This window comes from Tubulanus polymorphus, chromosome 1, assembly GCF_964204645.1.
Source record: "Tubulanus polymorphus chromosome 1, tnTubPoly1.2, whole genome shotgun sequence".
In the NCBI taxonomy this organism is placed as follows: Eukaryota; Metazoa; Nemertea; class Palaeonemertea; order Tubulaniformes; family Tubulanidae; genus Tubulanus; species Tubulanus polymorphus.
In genome coordinates, this window is record NC_134025.1 from 17,403,325 (window position 1) to 17,426,108 (window position 22,784).

The following is a 22,784-nucleotide window of genomic DNA, read 5'->3' on the forward strand; positions in this document are numbered from 1 at the left end:
ATAAGTTGCAAGAAATCACCAAACATAAGAAAAAATATTGTGAATTAATATTACTGTGATTAAGAATTTATTCAAATGAAGTGATAACTTCATTGTTAGATCGTACCGGTATATGCACATAAAACTATGGCAAAAAACACATCTAACAATCCACGCAATCCGCAATCGATCAAGTCGATCATGACGACGACCTTAAGGCATGTCTCTGTAACCGAAGGTAGAGCATAAAACACGGTTCAGGACTCATCAGCGGACACCGGCCCGGAAAAAATTTCAAAACGTGTATTGTATGTACCTAGCACGATTTCAGCGTTTTTCGGGAATTCCCTGAAATTTCGGCGTTTTTCGGAAATTCCCTGAAATTTCAGCGTTTTTATTTCAGCGTTTCAGCTTTTCAGTGTTTCAGCTTTTTCAGCGAAGTTCAGGAACCGCCTATAAACCCCTAAATTCCCTCCGGTACAGCAGCGGAGACACTATGTGCAGAGCTGCCAACTTCAGAAAGATGTTGTCAGTACAATTTTTTGAGTTTGTCAGTATTTTCTTGATGTTTTTATGATCATCAAAGATTTTAGTTTTTGGTCCTAATGATAGCGGTTCTTATTCTAAATCTAATTGCTCTATTAATTCATAGCCCCTTATTACAGTTTATGATTCATAAAGGTCTTATTTTACTCGTAATTTAAAGCTTTTATTATCCTTGAATTAAATCATAAGACGCGCGCCAGAGCTCTCCGCCATGTCTCAGTAGTGTTACGATACAGCGCATGTATTAAAAGCCATATATGTTCTCTATTGATCACTGCAACTACAGCAGGGAAGTGTGTCTGTGTGTGAGACTATAGTATTACAAAAGCATTGAACACTGCACTGGCTGCTTGCCAACAGGTGTTGAAAGATGAAACAATACTGACTGGAATAATGACTGTTGATAAGATGAATAGCTGATAGCATTCCACTACTAATTGTAGGCCCACTATTGACTATTGAGTCAATTATTTTATCAACTTTCAGAATTCTATTCAAGACCATACTAAATAGAGCGTACACAATAGGCCACTGCCACATGAAAATATGGAGAAACCGTATGGGTTGGCAGCTCTGTGTGTGGTATTGAAAGGGTTAAAGGCCCTTAGTGTAGGCATTTGGTTACTGGCTCGAAAAATAGCAAATTTCTTAACAAGCAGCCTGTCGGCTAATACAGCTCCGCTGTTCTATGATAAGATTTTATAAGCACGTCCTACACGCCTCGCTCAAGTGTTCAATTGAAAGGGTTAAAGGCCCTTAGTGTAGGCATTTGGTTACTGGCTCGAAAAATAGCAAATTTCTTAACAAGCAGCCTGTCGGCTGATACAGCTCCGCTGTTCTATGATAAGATTTTATAAGCACGTCCTACACGCCTCGCTCAAGTGTTCAATAGCCCGCTGGGACTAAAGTCCCAAGTGGGCTAAAAATGATCGGGAGTTTATTTACTATGGCTTTCTGAGACTGTCAGGTTCACACGCTCAATTTCATTACCGCTATCAATTATTGTATAAAACACAATCTCATAGTTACTTAGTAACCTCTATACGTCAACAATTGTATAATTTCGCGGGAGCGCATACTGAACTGCCAGTGGTAGATCCTATAAATATCCAGGGATTTCCCCGTGTGTTTAAGAAATCAATAATTTTTTTCAACCAGATGTTTTGGCGGGATTTCAGAGGGGATCCATGGTCCAAGTCAATTGACATCATCTCTGTGAAAAACGCTATAGGCCTACACGCAGTAATCGCACCAACTGAATGATGATTCATCCTGAATATACAGTGGGTTTTCCCCAGTGACTCAAATAGACTCCTACTGTACAACATAGGTCTCTAAGGATAAATAAATTGCCCATGGGCAAAGTGTGGTTTACCTTGAAAGCTAGAGGTTTTTTGACGGGAATACGGGGCGTAGTATTGGATGATTTTAAATCCTGGAATTTCCCACTTCAATTTTCAGACCTCGACCTATACCTATAGTTTGCTGCTTTTCAGGTCACAAGAAATTACAATGAGCCCGATAGTCTAGTGGAAAGACGCTCGACTAGCAATCTTCTGTTCCGGGTTCGAATCCTGCTCTATGCTACTATTTTCTCTAACTCTGTTCTCCACACTTTCCTTGAATTTTCAAAGTTGTGCACCTCAGTGCGCATGCGCGGCGTCAATTAGCCAATCAGAACACGCCATTGGCAAAATAGCATTAACAGGAACAAGAGCCCCAAGGGGCACAATGGCCAGCCTGTCAGATTTGCTTTTTATAAATGATGTAATCTGTGGGTTATATTTATCAATATACACTCCCTGCTCAATATCATTTACATAGTAAAATCGTGTGTTAACACAGACAGCAAGAACGAATGTAATATAGAAATACTAAGTTAATGTATTGTTCAACGCCCCTGGTGGCCATATACAAAAACAAATGAGCTTGAAACTCACCAAGATCATAGACCATGTCATGAGCAGAGGTACCAAAATTCCGGAATATAGAACGGGGGTGTTTTTGCGTTTTTGCATCGCCGGAAATGCGTTCAAGAGCGATCTGGGTATCTGAAAATACGACGGCAGGCATTCGTTGTGCTTCACATCCCTCACTGCTTATGCCCCGCGCTATCCGGGTGACGAAGAATATCTTTTTTTCCCGCCACTACCGTATTTGACCTGGTCTTTACAAACGACGCAGTACGCCACGCCAGCTAAGTCTAACTTACGAATGTAGTTCGATATGTAGTCCCCGTTACTGTCCTTACACTCTAGCCAGTGCCAGTTAAATTTATTTGTTATACCGCTGTCAATTGCCTTTATATCGGCCGACTCCCGACTGACAATCTTTCTGTGCGGGCTCATTTTGCAGACCGTCCCGCTTGACAGCTGCAGGCAAAAAGAAAGTTTCAAAGCTGCGTGCCTCAGGACATAGCACGCACGTGGTAATAATTAAGATGATATTTATTAGATATCATCTTAATTAGTACCACGTACATCTTCACATTGTTGGCCGTCAGCGGGACGATGTACAACGGCGCGTAAAGATAATTGACTATTAATTGGAAATGGCGTCACAACAGTGGCGCTCCGCCTATGCGCGCGCACAGATACCACAAAAAGCACACATATATATATTGTAGCAGAACGTCCTCGGAAACAGGGACCAAGATAAAATAACACAGAAGCGACGACGAGTACAAGCAAACGAACGCTTTTACGGTCCGTGCCATTACTGGTCGCCGCGAGGAATTCTCACCCAATTTCCGGAATTGACATCGGCGATACTAAATTTCCGGAATTCCGGATATTTCCGGAAAACTAGCATCTCTGCATGAGCTACAACTTTCCAATTGATTGTGGTAGCAAATTATCCATAGGTACAAATGTAATATAGAAATACTAAGTTATTGTATTGTTCAACGCCCCTGGTGGCCATAAACAAAAACTAATGAGCCTGGAACTCACCTCGATCATAGAACATGTCATGAGCTACAACTTTCCAATTGATTATGGTAGCAAAATATGCTTAAGTATCAATATGATGTGGAAAAACTTTTTTTCCACCTACGAATGAGTACTCATGACCCCAAGATGGCCGCCAATTGCGTCATAATTGCCTGGTCAAAAATACCCTCTCGGATATAAAAGATTCCTTTCCAAAGAATACCCATTACAAATTGCAATGAAAAATGGCACACCATTAGAAAGCTACAGGACTCAGAATTCAGGCCAAAATTGACATTTTTGGGAACAAAAAAGGTCAAGGACGGCCATCTTGAGTCCGATCGACCCAATTTTTCTCATGCCGATGGGCTCTTGGGGGATACAAATATATACGAATGATCAAGGTTATTGATAAAAGTGTCTTCAAAATTTCCCTCGAAAACTTCAAAAATGTGTAAAAAGTGATTTTGGCAAACAACAATGGCTGCCAGTCGGCCATCTTGAATCTGACAGGGCCAGTTTTTGGCCTGAAGATGTGTCTAGGGTAGATACACGTATAAACCAAATATCAAGACATTACCTTGAAGCGTCTTCAAAACTTTGGAACTCTCACGAACTATCTAGATGGTTATCTCTCGACCTCAATAGCTTCAAGACCCATCTCAAAACAACTTTGTTCCATACAGCATACCATTAACTCTCGAAAGCGAATTGGATTTAACATTTTTTTGGCAGAATAAAATTTGATTGAATTTGCAATTCGAGCACATGGCTAATTAGCATATCAAGGTCATACACCCGATTTGGTAAAACATATTTTTTCGCGAACCTTGCGCAATTGTCAAGGATGAATTTTCTGTAGAGCAAAAAAAATTCCTCCCAAACACCAAATCAACTAAAGATTTCATAGAAATCGATCTTGAAATACAATTTCAAATCTTAAAATAAAACCCGGAAGTAAAACAGTAGACGATACCGCGGGTTCACGTGAACACCTGATTTCTGTAAACGAAATGTTGGTTGTGACAAAATTGTTCAGACGGTTTTAGGTGGTAATTAGTACGGAAACGTAACGACCATGGTCGACTTATTCGATGAAATCAGGCCTATGTGATATCCAAATTTAGACCTCCCCGATATAGAAATAAAAAATTTTGGTGGTACGAAAGTGCAATCACAGCGCCGACGGCGTCAGAGATCGGCGGAGTGAAAATTGAGGTCAACGAACACGAAGAAGTAGGCTATTGCGCTACTTGAATCGCGAAAACTCCTGGCGCGGCCCCGACGCTTTTGGTTGATTAAGTAATACAAATATCACGCAATGGGTTTCCACAAAGGCACAATCTACCGCCGGTATTTACCAGATTTCAATATCACTCCAAAATTCAAAGAAACCTCGAAATATCGAACCGGAACACTTCCGGTAGATATCCGCGGCTGCCCAACGGGGAAACTTATTTGTTTCAATAGATATTGATAGGATCCATCATCTTCACCCATCAAGGGATTCGAACCCACTAAGCTTAAGCCGTGCCAGAATCAGGTCGGGCCAATCACAGCGCTTGTAACAAACCACATTAGGCTTCTGTGGAATTTCCCAGTAAATGGGCCAATCAGCGAACACGTAGCGAACGCGGAAGTATTGTCGCGTGTTGATACATGATGCCATGCGCAAAAGCGCCAGTAATGAAATCACGATAATTCACGTGAACAGCTGCTGATATTTTCAGATAAACCAATCACAGAGAAGACACAACTTCCTGATTGGCTGATAAAAATTGAAATTTTCCCGATTTAACTTTCGTGAAAAATGCAGAAAACATTTTTATGAAACCCTATTTCAAAATTCTGCTCGCTACGATTCCGAGAATGGATTACGCTTAAATAAGTGATTTGTTCGAAAAGGAACTCACTTGGTAAGCATAAGAGCCTTTTGTGTGGAAACCATGTCATTTAAATTCGCTCCATTTGTATAGTAATAGGCTCAGCCTACGGCTGGCCTAATAATGCCGCATTGGCAAAATATCCACTGCCTAAATAATAGACGGACGCCGGGCGCCTCAGGTACCCGGAGGACGTCCCTTTGGTAAATGCGTATATGTGGATACTACAAAGTGTCTTTTTTTACCGAATCTGACTTACTGACGAAGTCAGAAAACTAGGGGTCCAGGGACACCATGTCCACTTGGGAAGTGGTTCCAAATGCTCAACAATCTAACAATTTCAATATTCAACGCCCCCTGGTGACCATATACAGAATCCAATGACCTTGAAACTCACCACAATCATAGAACATGTCAGCAGCTACTATTTTGTAATTGATTGTGATAACAAAATATGCCTCGTTACCACTTTAATATGGAAATACTAAGTTATTCTACTATTCAACGCCCCCTGGTGACCATATTCAAAACCCAATGACCTTGAAACTCACCACAATCATAGAACATGTCACGAACTATAACTTTGTAATTGATCATGGTAACAAAATATGCCTAGGTACCAATATAATAAGGAAATACTAAGTTATTCTACTATTCAACGCCCCCTGGTGACCATATAGAATAACTAATGGCCTTAAAACTTGCCACAATCATAGATGATGTCATGAGCTACAACTTTGCAATTGATTGTGGTTACAAAATATGCATTGATACGAATATAGGCCTAATATAGAAATACTAAGATATTGCATTATTCAACGCCCCTGGTGGCCATAAACAAAAACCAATGACCTCGAAACTCACCACAATCATAGAACACGTTATGAGCTGCAACTTTCTAACTAATTGTGGTAACAAAATACGCTTATGTATCAATATAATGTCGAAAAACTTTTTCCCCTTACGAATGAGTACTGCTGACACCAAGATGGCCGCCAATTGCGTCATAATTGGCTGATGAAAAATACCTGCCTCAGGTATAAAACATCCCTTTCCAAAGAATACCTATCACAAATTGCAATGAGAAATGATAAACCAGTAGGAAGCTACAGGACTCAGAATTTGGGCCAAAATTAACGTTTTTGGGCACTAAAAAGGTCATAGGACGGCCATCTTGAATCTGATCGACCCAATTTTTGTTATGCTGATGGGCCCTGGGGGAATTCACATATATCCGAAAGATCAAGGTAATTGATCAAAGCGTCTTCAAAATTTCCCTCAAAAGTTCAAAAATGTGTAAAAAGTGCTGATTTTGGCGAACAACAATGGCTGCCAGTCGGCCATCTTGATTCTGACAGGGCCAGTTTTTGGGCTGAAGATGTGTCTAGGGTAGATACATGTGTAACCCAAATATCAAGACATTACCTTGAAGCGTCTTCAAAACTTCCCAAAATAAATGGATTCCGTCTACGGACGGACGGACGGACGAACAGAAGGACGACGGACGAAAAGTGAACGCAATAGCCCGCTGGGACTAAAGTCCCAAGTGGGCTAAAAATGACGTCAGATTACATCCGGTTTGAAGTTTATGGTGAAATCGGAAGTAGAATTAGGCCTATGTCGTGCTAAAATCCAGCAGCCCATTAACTATACAATAAGGCAATTTATGGACCAGGTTATTTCAGAGTTCATTAATTTTATGAAATTTCGAACAAGATTGGGTCGATGAATAGTTTAACAATGAACCGCGTTGATCGAACGAGTTGAAAATAGCTGAAATTCCCTTAGCAACGGGAGCAAATTCATAATAACAAACACGCCCGGGTTCAGCATCGCGCACCACAGTTTCGAATCCTGGAGAATTACGCGTGCAGCAGTCAACCCCAGCCACAGGACTGAAATACGTAATTATTATTTGTTTAAATTAAATGACCGGATTGGCACGGTCTCGCTCCGAGCAGCAGCAACATCACGGTCGGCAAAAACATTAGCCTCCGCCCCTTTCACCAAATAAGGAATTCGGTACTGCTGCTGGCGATGAGCACTGCTTATTTTGAGCTGTAGATTCCCGGTACTCGATATTCCGGAGGATTAAAAACAAATGAATATTTTTCGCAACGGTTTTTTTTTAACCGCGTACATGCCTATTCCATTTTTTTTCACTTAGAATGTACGTAATTAAGAAATGCGTTGTAATATTTTCGTCTTCCTTCTATTTTCAAATGGAGCTTATTTCTAAATTTACTACCGGGTCAAAATTCTTCTATCTTGCAAATCCCTCTCAGTTTCACCATAGAGTACATTATGGTTTCAAGGTTAGGGAGCATCTCAAAATTTCAATAGTTCCCTCAATTAGAATAACTGTCTAAATGGTTTTATTGATTTTCTTATGAGAGACCACAGAAAAATAAATTAGCAAAATTAAAAGTGGAAAACCTATTTAACTCTAATAGACTTTATAAACAAAATCAAATAGGCCTATAGGCCCTATTTAAACAACCAAAGCATATAGGCCTAAGAGACGGCAAAATCTACTACTTGTAATATATATATTTGAAACTGCAATTCAATGTTATCTTTATTGCACTGCAATAAATCGATAGTTCGGCAGTCGCGATGAATCCGCGGAAGACCTCAACCCCCACCCCCTTCCGCGAGTTATTCTAATTGAAGTAACTTCGAAATTTTGAGATGCTCCCTTACCGTACCATTAGAAAATTCTTAATCCACTTAATTTAAATCAAATTAGTAATCTTTTAGCAGACAGTGGTAAAGAGACCTACCGTATTTTCTGGTGTATAAGTTCAGTTTTTGAGACCAAAAATCATGTCCAAAAAACGTAGGTCGACTTATACACCGGCTACACTTTTGATATTGTTTTAAACTGACGATGTTTCGAGTTCAAGGTCGCCATGATGAAATGGAATATTAATTTATGTTAGGCTACACTCATATACCAATTAGAATTTAGGATGTTGATAAAAATAGTTTCTTATAGTTTGGAAATGTTTCAAAATTAACTAATGTTAAAAATCAAAGAGAAAGAAAACCGTGTATATTCATTGTACAGTGTTTATATGAGCTGCGATGCTGTGGCACGTGCCAATAATCAATACACAGTCAGTCTAATACTAGACTACAGGCGCGCGGCATTCAACGTATACACTATACATTCAACACGTGGATACAAACAATGAGCACTAATCCAGTAATTTAATATCAGAAACAACAGATCCAAATGATCTAATAATACAAACAGTGGTAAAGACTCTCAACTACTATGAGAATGACATCGGCAATGTTTTCAATGTGACATATGTAAACACATGAAGAAGCGACTCGACTTATACACTGACTATAGCCCTAGCACAACTTTTTAAACTGAAAATTTGACCTCGACTTATACACCAGGTCGACTTGTACACCGGAAAATACGGTAGGTTATATCTAATTAAGACACTTTTCAAGTTTTTTTCTCGCAGAAAATTTAATTTCATTTGATCTGTTTCCTCATAATTTTCTCATCTTATAAGCCCAAATTTCAGAAATGAGTCAACCCAAGAGTTACAGTTCCATCTTCTTTTCCAGCCACCCCTTAACTCTGGTAGGTATGTTCATGTCCGCGCGGGGCGCCACTATGGATTGTGACGATGTTTTTACTACGCGTTTTGACATTGCGTAGTAAAATCATTCATAAAACCTGTCTATCAATGCAAATGAGCCAAAATCTTTTGGAATCAACCAATAAGATCGATCTTTATCACTTGGGGGTTGGTTTAGAGTATAAATCCACATTTTAGTCGAAGAAAATAGAAATCGAAAAAATACCCTTTTTCAAGAACAAAATTCGTCAGCTTGGGACCCGGAATAAGAGACGAATCATCAGGAATCGAAAGGTTTAGGACCTTAAAATTCAAAACTGAAAACCCCATGATTTTATTTCATGTCGGGGCTGAGCAATCGTTGCCATAACATAAACTAGGGCAAACATAAACTATTGATAACTAGGTATTCTATCCCCTTTATACATCATAACTTTTGATCTAACATTGATATTTTCATCATTTTACCATTTTTCGGCTGGTTTCCATGGGAACCATATACATTTGGGATCGGATAAATATTTCGGGTCTTTCAACTGGCACCTGAAAGTGCTATGAGTGTATTGCTCTTTAAATTTCTAGTGTATCTCTTTTAGTTTAAGAGATATTGAAGTTTGTTTACATGAAATATTGCCTTCTTAGATTACAGTTTTTGCGTATTGAAACATGAAGACACTTTTCGCTCAAATTTTAAAACTTCAATTTGCGATATCTCGAAAATTACTGAAGATAATTCATCTAGAGGACCAACGATCCTGTGATCACGATAGGTAGAACACAATATCCGTGTTGACGCGATGAGGAGAGAATCCCACAATGATAATAAAAAGTCCGAAAATGAAACTTCGAGATAGTAGTTTATTTCAACGTTTCGACTATATCCTAATAGTCATCTTCAGGAATAATGAGATACTACAGAAATTATGAGATATATATACAATCCAGAGACAAAGAGACTAATTCAAGTAATCAGAGATGATACAAACTAAAGGAAAATTAAATAGAAACAGTTACACGCTAAAATAGATCGGAATCTTAATCAACGCATAAAAGAGCATAAATTAGATGTAAAAAACTTTAAACCTGAAAGCGGAGTTGCTAGTCATGTTTTTCAGACTTCACACAATTTTGATTTTGCTAATGCTGAATTAGTTTACCCTTGCAGCGATAAAACTAGAAGACATATTTTGGAATCTGCATTAATTATTGAAAATTCGAACAACGTTGTAAACCTTAACAATGGTTTTTCACCCCATAATAAACTTATATCAAAATTCCTCTGTAAACTGGTTAAACTCAACACTTGATTTCCCCTTTGATTATTTGTTATTTGTTCTCTCATCAATTTCGTCTCTGACTTAACTTGTATTCACCTTTGTTTTAATTTAAGTGCCCCTTAGTTTGTCTTTCTTTTTACTACTGACTTTAAGTTTCATTTATATTTATACTCACTATTGTTGTTTATAATCACCCCTTAGTTTGCTTCCCTTTAATCTATTTTAGCGTGTAACTGTTTCTACGTTAATTTTCCTTTAGTTTGTATCATCTCTGATTACGTGAATTAGTCTCTTTGTCTCTGGATTGTATATATATCTCATAATTTCTGTAGTATCTCATTATTCCTGAAGATGACTATTAGGATATAGTCGAAACGTTGAAATAAACTACTATCTCGAAGTTTCATTTTCGGACTTTTTATTATCATTGTGGGATTCTCTCCTCAACGATCCTGTGCTCTCGAGGCAAAGTTTTTTTTATAATATCAATGAAAACATATTACATTGATCATTCATCTGTTCGCTTCACAACTGCCCTGGACACTACGGTGGAACTGGGCGCCTCAAGACAGTGGTAGGCAGGAACAAATACGTCAGATCGATTTGTTATGGCCGGTTATAGTACAAAAAGATAGACAGACCAATGTATATCACTTTCAAAGTCTCTTTAGTAATGTGACCGATAATAACTTAAATGAAAATCTAGCCTATGATGAAGTTAACTTCATTCAAAAAAACTTATTTCACTGTATGAAAAATGCGCGTATTCATAACGCGAGCATCAACTATGTCACTGTAGTATGTGCAGTGTGAGATACTAGTTATCTGCCAGCGCACGCTTGCCTCGCGTAGTATGGCTAGACGCCAACAGCTGCTACGCAATACGTCTGCAGTAAATGAATAAACACACGCCACACTGTCATACAACTTAGTGATAATTTCGGTCTGAATGTAAAAATTAGGACTTTCAAGGACATTGTCTGCCAACCTTTCAAAGTTTAAGACTCCCACTGATTTTCCCAGCAAACTAGGGGTCCAGGCACACCATGCCCACTTGGGAAGTGGTGTAAAATGCTCAACAATCTAACAATTTCATCATTCAACGCCCCCTGGTGACCATTTACAAAAACCAATGACCTTGAAACTCACCACAATCATAGAACATGTCAACAGCTACGATTTTGTAATTGATTGTGATAACAAAATATGCCTCGTTACCAATTTAATATGGAAATACTAAGTCATTCTACTATTCAACGCCCCCTGGTGACCATATTCAAAACCCAATGACCTCGAAACTCACCACAGTCATAGAACATGTCATGAACTACAACTTTGCAATTGATCATGGTAACAAAATATGCCTAGCTACCAATATAATAAGGAAATACTAAGTTATTCTATTATTCAACGCCCCCTGGTGACCATATAGAATAACTAATGGCCTTAAAACTTGCAACAAGAGAGATAGATAGTAGAAAATCTCTTTTTTCTTTCATTTGACAATTTAAACGAAAAAAAGAGTGTTTAAGACGTGTGTGGCCGCGGCCGCGGCCGTGTTTCAGACCCTGCCGTACGAAAGTGCAATAGCGCCCGTGAATGGCTGGTTTTTCGAATCGCTCATGATTTCTTACTTACTACGAAAGATTCAATAAAGCATTGACCGAGGCGTCCGTCACTTAGATTTCATCTATTAATTACATATAAAGTTTAGTTTCAAACTCAAACTGGTACCTTTTTTAAATTCCGAAGGCCTTACTCACTGTTCAATCAATGTCCCGCGTAGGCCTACACTTAATCTCAAAATGTAAATTTGACCACCGAACATCTGCTGACTTAATAATCACAACGCAGGCTACAACTGGGGGTGTATTAGTGTCAGGCAACTTTAGGACGTAGGCTACGGCAATATTTCAGGCACTATAAATTAAGACCTGCTGCATAAGGCGTCATAGGCACTTGGATTGCGATGCCATATCATCATCACGATATTCGGGCCTCACACGCCATGTGCTGAGCATAAAATGAAAATCGCATGCTACGGAGGTGATGGAATGTCTAATTAGGCCTCCTACTACGTTTTACTACTGTTGTACCGGTATTTCTTAATCGAAACGATTATTATCGATATGCCGGTATCGATTTGCATAGAAGAGTAAACTGAAGTAATATCTCGGTCAAATAACATATGCTATTTGATATATTCACGAGATGATACATCATGCATTAGACTGGTTTTGTTGATTTCAAATCATCTTTTGACACCATGAACCGGAAAGCACTGATCTTTAAACTGCTTAAGATGTGTTGGGGATAATTTTTTACGCGTTTTACATAACATGTATTCTAAAGTTTCATATATGGTTAAATGTAATAACGGCTTTAAGTGCACTCATTAATTCCAATGTTGGTGTAAACCAGGGCTGTGTCGTAAGTCCTCTTCTAACTAATCTTTTACCCGGGACTTGCCCTCGATTTTTCAAGAATTTGATCTAGTTAGGCTACACGATACAGATCTGAGCTGTCTAATGTATGCAGATGATCTAATGTCTATTTCATTATCAGCCTGTTGCTGAATTTGAGCGAAAAAATAGCTGAATTATGAGCGGAAAATGGGCTGAAAATGAGATGGAAATATGCAGAAAATTGTTGTCTAGCTGAAAATGAGCTGAAATATGTAGGAATTTATAAGTGCCTGAAAATTCAGCCAGATTTCAGCTCAAATTATGCCTGGCAACAAAAGGCTGAAAATGAGCTGAAAATGTGCTGGAATTTCAGTGTCTTCTATTTCAGCTCATTTTCAGCTCAAATTCATCCAGAAATCCTGACAATTTTAATCATGTTATCACAAACGAAAAAACCTTCACCATCTACACTTGTGTTTTGATGAAATTATGCTTGAAAAAGGAATTTTACATAGGAGCCTCATGATTCATTAGGTATGGTAATGCTCTATAGTTTGATTTGATTTCAGGAGCCTGTCATGGTCAACATCTGCCGAATGCGCACGCAGTAAGAGGACCTGGCCACAACAATTCAATCCCGACGAGCCTTGGAAGCGTATTAAATGAGATAAATCAACTGGGACCTTAAGAAAATTATAAAGTATGGCAGTACAAAGAGCAACCTTAGTAGTGACATAGGCTGGCCTAGCCTAATAATGGGAATTCTATGTGTAATGATTTAATAAAGATTTTCAAAGTAAAAATTATTCAAGTCTTATTATGATTTTTAGTCTCGACTGTGGGCATTTTTGGGTTGTGAACCCTGGGTACTGGAATGTAAAAGCCTTATTGCCAATAATCTTCTGAAACGTAATGAGTAGGGATGAAAATATGTGATGCTACCTAGGGTTTGGGTACTAGGGTTTTCACGAACGCCACGCACCGCAATTTTCATCGCAAATCCTCGAGTACCACCAAATTTGCAAAAAATCTCTGTATACACTAAAATCCACGTAAATAAGAGGAGGAAGAATCCAGATATAGAGACGTTTAAGTATTATATTGACGCAATATATCAATCTGCAATGAGGTTTTACTATTGGACTGGTTCCCGTTGCGTAAAAATTGCGAATCACTATCGTGAATACCACACGCAACGCACACTGATTTTCATCGCAAATGGTCTCGCAACCCAATTCATCCACGCAAACTTGCGTAACGTTAGCGAATAAGGTCCCGGGGCTAAGTTGTAGATATCGATCATGGTGGTCTGTCGCCGGTTTCTATGAGCATAGCTTCGCCATCTGCCACTGTGATACAATACTAAGAAATCGATTGTAAGACATCCTCCACATGTTAACTAAGAGCTAATTTTAAAAACTTGCAGGAAATGGGTCAAACCCAGAACAAAGGCTTCCGACAAAACACACTGAACATAATTCCGTTATTTAATCATCTTCATTTGTTAAACTATTCATTATCAAATAAAACAACATATAAATGAAAAATATAAATTATCAAGGCATGAAGGAAAACGAAGATACTGACCTATGTGGTTTGTTTATAGGCAGATGCACCTATGTTAAGTAAACAATGCTGAAAAAATATAAAGAACGTATACGATCATAAAAAATCGTTTTTCAGTTGAATTGAAATTTAGCTCACCTTGCAGGAAATGGGTCGTCAAGTGCCATGTTACTGCCCTAAGTGTGATGGGCTCCTCGTGAATAACAAAACAACATTATGAGTTTTCCGGTTTGCTCGGCTACCCGTACTGGCGGGGTAGTCAAGAGAGGCCAATGAAAACTCCGGTTTGCTGAACCACCCCTCTTTGCGGGGATGCGGTATGATGTTTGATCTGACAGTTTCAAGTGGTTAATGGCTGTTTCAAGTGCTTACAACGATGCTTATTACTTCGTGGTACATGGTGGTTTAAAAAAAGATTTCATAATAATACGCTCACCGCGTGGGCTTCGTAGAAAGACCAGTGACCTTCCCAAATTTTAATTGTCCTGTCCGATTTGGTTTCATCCAATTGAGAGACTGCTTTTTCCAGTTAGGGCATTTTTGGATCACGTCACTCCAGGAAATGACTTAACGCTTTTGGGCCCCTTCGTCGGTTCCACATGTTTCATTTGAGCTATAGACCACAATGGTGACACCATGATGGTCAGTAACTGACCAATTGAGATATCCCCGAGTCTGAACACTTGACTTCGAACTTCGGAAATTTATCATGTAATGTTTGTTTTCAAACTACTAAGGAATCATCATTGCAAATTCATCACTGACCACCGCGTTATGGTGTCAAACTAGAAAGGATTCGCCATTGAAAATTGATAAAATGACCATCACTGACGACCACGGACCAATTGAAACTTCTTGAAAGAACGATATACCGGTACCGCATTTGGTGAAACAAGAAAGGATTCGCCATTAAAAATTAATAAATTGGCCATCACTGACCACCACTGACCAATTGAAACTTTTTGAAAGAACGATATACCGGTACCGCATTTGGTGAAACAAGGAAGGATTCGCCATTAAAATTCATAATTTGACCATCACTGACCACCACTGACCAATTGAAACTTCTTGAAAGAACGATATACCGGTACCGCGTTTGGTGTGAAACTAGAAAGGATTCGCCATTAAAAATTAATAAATTGGCCATCACTGACCACCACTGACCAATTGAAACTTCTTGAAAGAACGGTATACCGGTACCGCATTTGGTGTGAAACTAGAAAGGATTCGCCATTAAAAATTAATAAATTGGCCATCACTGACCACCACTGACCAATTGAAACTTCTTGAAAGAACGGTATACCGGTACCGCATTTGGTGTGAAACTAGAAAGGATTCGCCATTAAAAATTAATAAATTGGCCATCACTGACCACCACTGCCCAAGTGAAACTTCTCAAACATCGTGGTCGAATTCGAAAGTGCTTGTCGTCGTATTGCTATTTCTAGAAACCAGCAGAAAGTTTTGCTACTGTTTTTGAATGGCATTGACTTGATGGAAATTTATTACCCATAAATGGGTTACACATCTGGATCACAGCACCTCACTTGCCGCAGTGCGTTATTTTCACTGCATAGTAATGCTAATACATAAACTTTTTTACTACTTGACTCGAATCATCTGAACAGTACTGCGTTTGAAAACTCAACGAATAGAAAATGTTTGCGGGAAGCGCCTACAAATAAGTTATAATAAGATTGATTAATCGATGCATGAAAAACAATTAAATCACAAGGTGACTAACACCCGTCTTTCAACCAATCTGCGCGATACCAATTAATTAAATCATTAAACGCATTGGGTTCCTAATATTTGAAATCATGTGATACAATAGTTGTTCTTTAGACTTGGCCACTTTCATTTCAGAAAACCGCGTACTAGACCAGTGGTCACCGAGGCATTAACCATTCCTTCAAGTTTTGAAAATTCGATGGTAACGCGGATTCTTCGCCTCTAAAAACTGTTTCGTTAATAGTTTTCTTTATATGAAAAGTGTTCATAGGAATTTAAATTTGGAGTGATATCAGTCACAGCTGTAACCCTTTTTCATTGTCAGTTCTTTTTTGGAATTCAAGTAGATTAGTGAAAATATCAATGATGAAGTTCACTTATTATATCAAGTACCGTTTTTACTGTCGCATGCGAGTCGAAACAAAAAGATCTATCCAACTATATATATCTTCGGGTATAAACTGTGATATCCTTCAGTATGATATGAATATCTTTAAAAATTTGTGTTCTAGTATAATATCCGAAGGTTTAACTATCGGACACATAAAAGATTCGCCATAATCAAAGTTTTTAAGAAAATCTTTCTTCGAGAAAGAAAGATCTTTAAAAGAACGTTTGGCGTCAAACTAATCCATAATGGACTGTTGTGAATTTATTGAATAATCCACCTGAGAAATTTAAAGATTTCGAAGCGAAATTTATTCATATAAATCAAAAATGTATGAATAACTTGACGTTATTTGCGGGTCTCATGAAACACTTTCGTGCGCTCTTTTTAAATCTAAAATAGCATAAATACATGCGTGTTTCGTTGTAAACAAGGTTAAATTCCAAACGCACATGAAATATGGAGCCTGTATCACACGATATACACATCTTGAATTTTCTCTAACTACGTAGGCCCTTTCCAAATGGGAATTGTTCAGTTTTTTAACGGCCGACATTCAGAGGCACCTAAAAAACCGGTTGTATAGCACTTGAGATTTTCAGTGTAGGGCACATCTCACATCGACTCGGCTCGCGGTCGGTGGTTTAATGGGAACACATCTGGTTGTTACTAGTTTAACAGTTGACGAATTCAGAAAACTTTTTTCAAATGTCTTTGATAACTTTTTAAACATAGTATTCCTCTTAATTACATTTCGCTGATTCCATAGATATTTTTTCATGAAAATTGCTCCAGTTATAACGGATTTAAACATACATGTAAAATGATTATTTTCAAAATATTCTATTTTCTCCGATTTTGAAGAAATTCTGACACAATATCATCTCCATTCGACACATGATTTTACTTCGGCGCCTTTGAAGGGAGTGTCACTTGTTGTTGAGTTCATATTTAGTCAAACAAGAAGATATGCCTGATTCCTTTTTAGAATTTAGATTTCGACGGATATCATCAAATTACTAGAAAGGGACAGCAGCTTTCGGTCATCCGCAAAAAAATACCTAAAATGCTCTCCTAGGGTTATGGAAAAACATGTCACGAAACATACGGAAAATCCTTTGTTTGGTAGACTGAAATTATTGAAGTCTTAAATAGCAACATTCAGAGAAACAAAAACATAAGAATATATTCTCGCCCACCCTTTAAAAAACAACGTGATTTCAATTGAAGATGACACGTAGCTTCATATCAAATGATATGAACGCAACAGAGCCTATTCATTCTCTTTACGAGGATGGGTCTCCACACTCATAGGATACGATACGAGATTCGTGGGTACGAATGATGAATACAACTGATTAAGCGCCAATTTCACTGATTCTTGCACATAAAGGTGTTTTAGAGTAATCTAGTTAACAGGTGTGTTTTAGGAGTATTTTGAATTTAAATTCAAATCGGGGTTCATGACGAATATTGAGCATTCTAGGGCTGGAGCAAGAAACGTGTGGGATCGTCCGCCAATGGTATCGCCGAAGAAATAATAAGGAGCCAGTCCGTGGTGGCTATTGAAAGCGACGACCGCATGTGAATGCATTGATTGAATGACATCTCAAAAGTCAGATTATATAAAATTGAACATGATATATGGATAGGTTATTCCATATATACTGGTAAAAATGATGCCCAATATGTGATATAAATGTTCAATTAAAAAGTAGAAACCGAATCCATAATTCAGTCTGGTATTGTTATAACATAACCTCATCCCGTCCTGCCAAATAGGTTTCAGGAAAAATGCACGCACTGCTGACCACATTCTGACTCTCAAAGCTATCATAGACAAATATATTAGCAAAACGTGCAAAGGACGTCTGTATTGCTGTTTTGTAGATTTCAAGGCTGCATTCGACTCAGTCCACCGGAAAAGCCCTTCTATATAAATTGTTGAAGCTAAAAGTCGGCGGCAACTTTTTATCAGTACTTGAAAGCCTATTTTCTAATATCTTTTATTCAATCAAGAATGGCAATCTCTGCAGTCCCCCTATCTCCTCCGAAGTCGGTGTTAAACAAGGCTGCGTTCTCAGCCCCCTTCTCTTTAACCTCTTCATACACGATCTCCCAATAGCTTTAGAAAACTGTGACCCAATCTCTCTCTCCGATGTCGATATTAATTCCCTTTTATATGCTGATGACCTCGTCATAATATCTAAATCTGCCTCAGGCCTCCAGGCGGCCATCTCAAAACTCCACTCCTACTGCCTCGAATGGGGTCTTGCTATCAACTTGAACAAGACCAAAGTCATTGTATTCAACAAAAGCGGCCGCCTTCTAAAAAATCAAACATTTCACCTTAATAACGTACCCATTGAAAACGTAAGCTCGTATTGCTATCTTGGTATTGTATTTAGTATATCTGGCAACTTTAAGAACGCCTGCGACAGACTTGTCGAGCTCGCTAATAAGGCCTTATTCAGTGTCAAATCCCTAAACACTCGTGATAATATCACAACATCCCTCAAACTCTTCAACATGTTAGTACTACCTATCCTCACTTACGGTTGCGAAGTATGGGGGTCATTCTTTCTTTCTAAAATTGATGAAAACAACTTTCTCGCTATATGTCATTCCCTCCCTGCAGAAAAAAACAGCCCTAAACTTCTACAAATTCATTCTAGGTGTAAACAGGAAAACCTCAAATGCGGCAACCAGAGGAGAACTTGGCCGGTTTCCCATTCTCCTGTCTGTCATCCCTCAGCTTATTAATTATTGGTTCCGTATATGCAAACTCTCCCCCTCCACTCTCATTAGGAAAGCATATATTGACTGCCTGAGTAACTCAACTGTTAACTGGTGCTCGGGCATCAAATTCATACTTGACTGCCTCAATCTTGAGAATACCTGGCTGAACCAAGGCTTCAGTCTCCGACCGAGCACAATAAGAACTCTAAAACTACAGTCACAACGCCTTTACTCAGACAAATGGCTCCAATTCATCAACGACCCCTCCAATTCTAAACTCCGTAGTTATAAACTTTTCAAAACTGCATTCTACACGGAAAATTACATTATGTCCCAGCCCCTCTACATTAGACGGCAATTCACAAAATTAAGAGTTTCTAACCACTCACTTCACATAGAGACTGGTCGTCACATCCGCCCAATTACCCCATTGAAAACAGGACCTGTAAGCTCTGCAACTCAAATCAAATTGAGGACGAAAAACATTTCCTTCTCGACTGCACTGCTCTCTCAACAATCCGTACTAAACATCTCACCAACATCAATGATATTATCCCTTCCTTCTCAACCCTAAACCCTGATGAACAATTCGCCCTCCTCTTTAATTATAACAATGATTCTGAAATAGGCAAAGTTGTATGTAACCTGGTAAATGATCTAGCTACCTTTCGTCACAACTCTAATTAAACACGGATACAGATACCGCTTTACTCTGGGTTGAGTGGACTATATAGATACACATGTATGTGTGTGTATATGTGTGTATGTGGATGTATACGTATATGTGTATGTATGTATATTTGTATGTATGTATGTGTATGAATATGTATATATTCATTGTAAGTTTATATATAGGCTGTAGTTAATAAATGTCTAATACTCTTATCCTACTCCATTCATGATACTGTATATATGTTTATAGCCTATTCTCTGTTACATTAATTATGTTAAAATTTCCTTCTAAACTGCTCCATTATACTGTATTATTTTTGTTTTTTTTCTATTCTCCATGTCTCTTGTTTGTCCTGTCCACTTTATTGAAAATGTCAATCCAACATTATGAGTTTTCCGGTTTGCTCGGCTACCCGTACTGGCGGGGTAGTCTAGAGAGGCTAATGAAAACTCCGGTTTGCTGAACCACCCCTCTTTGCGGGGATGCGGTATGATGTTTGATCTGACAGTTTCAAGTGGTTAATGGCTGTTTCAAGTGCTTACAACGATGCTTATTACTTCGTGGTACATGGTGGTTTAAAAAAAGATTTCATGATAATACGCTCACCGCGTGGGCTTCGTAGAAAGACCACTGCCTGTGGCCTTCCCAAATTTTAATTGTCCTGTCCGATTTGGTTTCATCCAATTGAGAGACTGCCTTTTCCAGTTAGGGCATTTTAGGATCACGTCACTCCAGGAAATGACTTAACGCTTTTGGGCCCCTTCGTCGGTTCCACATGTTTCATTTGAGCTATAGACCACAATGGTGACACCATGATGGTCAGTAACTGACCAATTGAGATATCCCTAAGTCTGACCACTTGACTTCGAATTTCGGAAATTTATCATGTAATGTTTGTTTTCAAACCTCTAAGGAATCATCATTGCAAATTCATCACTGACCATCACTGACCACCAATGACCAATTCAAACTTCTCGAATATGAAAACGATATACCGCGTTATGGTGTTAAACTAGAAAGGATTCGCCATTGAAAATTCATAAATTGACCATCACTGACCACCACTGACCAATTGAAACTTCTTGAAAGAACGATATACCGGTACCGCTTTTGGTGTGAAACTAGAAAGGATTCGCCATTAAAATTCATAAATTGACCATCACTGACCACCAGCGAAACTTCTCAAATATCGTGGTCGAATTCGAAAGTGCTTGTCGTCGTATTGCTATTTCTAGAAACCAGCAGAAAGTTTTGCTACTGTTTTTGAATGGCGTTGACATGATGGAAATTTATTACCCATAAATGGGTTACACATCTGGATCACAGCACCTCACTTGCCGCAGTGCGTTATTTTCACTGCATAGTAATGCTAATACATAAACTTTTTTACTACTTGACTCGAATCATCTGAACAGTACTGCGTTTGAAAACTCAACGAATAGAAAATGTTTGCGGGAAGCGCCTACAAATAAGTTATAATAAGATTAATTAATCGATGCATGAAAAACAATTAAATCACAAGGTGACTAACACCCGTCTTTCAACCAATCTGCGCGATACCAATTAATTAAATCATTAAACGCATTGGGTTCCTAATATTTGAAATCATGTGATACAATAGTTGTTATTTAGACTTGGCCACTTTCATTTCAGAAAACCGCGTACTAGACCAGTGGTCACCGAGGCATTAACCATTCCTTCAAGTTTTGAAAATTCGATGGTAACGCGGATTCTTCGCCTCTAAAAACTGTTTCGTTAATAGTTGTCTTTACATTAAAAGTGTTCATAGGAATTGAAATTTGGAGCGATATCAGTCACAGCTGTAACCCTTTTTCATTGTCAGTTCTTTTTTGGAATTCAAGTAGATTAGTGAAAATATCAATGATGAAGTTCACTTATTATATCAAGTACCGTTTTTACTGTCGCATGCGAGTCGAAACAAAACGATCTATCCAACTGTATATGTTCGGGTATCACCTGTGATATCCTTCAGTATGTTATGAATATCTTTAAAAATTTGTGTTCTAGTATAATACTCGAAGGTTTAACTATCGGACACATAAAAGATTCGCCATAATCAAAGTTTTTAAGAAAATCTTTCTTCGAGAAAGAAAGATCTTTAAAAGAACGATTGGCGTCAAACTAATCCATAATGGACTGTTGTGAATTTATTGAATAATCCACCTGAGAAATTTAAAGATTTCGAAGCGAAATTTATTCATATAAATCAAAAATGCATAAATAACTTGACGTTATTTGCGGGTCTCATGAAACACTTTCGTGCGCTCTTTTTAAATCTAAAATAGCATAAATACATGCGTGTTTCGTTATAAACAAGGTTAAATTCCAAACGCACATGAAATATGGAGCCTGTATCTCACACGATATACACATCTTGAATTTTCTCTAACTACGTAGGCCCTTTCCAAATGGGAATTGTTCAGTTCTTTAACGGCCGACATTCAGAGGCACCTAAAAAACCGGTTGTATAGCACTTGAGATTTTCAGTGTAGGGCACATCTCACATCGACTCGGCTCGCGGTCGGTGGTTTAATGGGAACACATCTGGTTGTTACTAGTTTAACAGTTGACGAATTCAGAAAACTTTTTTCAAATGTCTTTGATAACTTTTTAAACATAGTATTCCTCTTAATTACATTTCGCTGATTCCATAGATATTTTTTCATGAAAATTGCTCCAGTTATAACGGATTTAAACATACATGTAAAATGATTATTTTTAAAATATTCAATTTTCTCCGATTTTGAAGAAATTCTGACACAATATCATCTCCACTCGACACATGATTTTACTTCGGCGCCTTCGAAGGGAGTGTCACTTGTTGTTGAGTTCATATTTAGTCAATAAAGAAGATATGCCTGATTCCTTTTTAGAATTTAGATTTCGACGGATATCATCAAATTACTAGAAAGGGACAGCAGCTTTCGGTCATCCGCAAAAAAATACCTAAAATGCTCTCCTAGGGTTATGGAAAAACATGTCACGAAACATACGGAAAATCCTTTGTTTGGTAGACTGAAATTATTGAACTCTTAAATAGCAAC

At 38.3% G+C, this 22,784-nt stretch overlaps 1 protein-coding gene across 2 annotated transcripts in view; it reads right to left on the minus strand.

The window, feature by feature from the left end:
• LOC141905046 (ras-related protein Rab-21-like) overlaps positions 1-12,216 on the minus strand; it is a 76,611-nt gene extending 64,395 nt beyond the window's left edge. The window contains exon 1 of one of the 2 annotated variants that reach the window (XM_074793784.1): positions 11,981-12,216. The gene's annotated coding sequence lies outside the window, so the exon portion shown is untranslated. Of the gene's footprint in view, positions 1-11,951 lie in introns of both variants that reach the window. The other variant, XM_074793776.1, reaches the window with a different exon arrangement.
• Between the last annotated feature and the right edge of the window lie 10,568 nt (positions 12,217-22,784).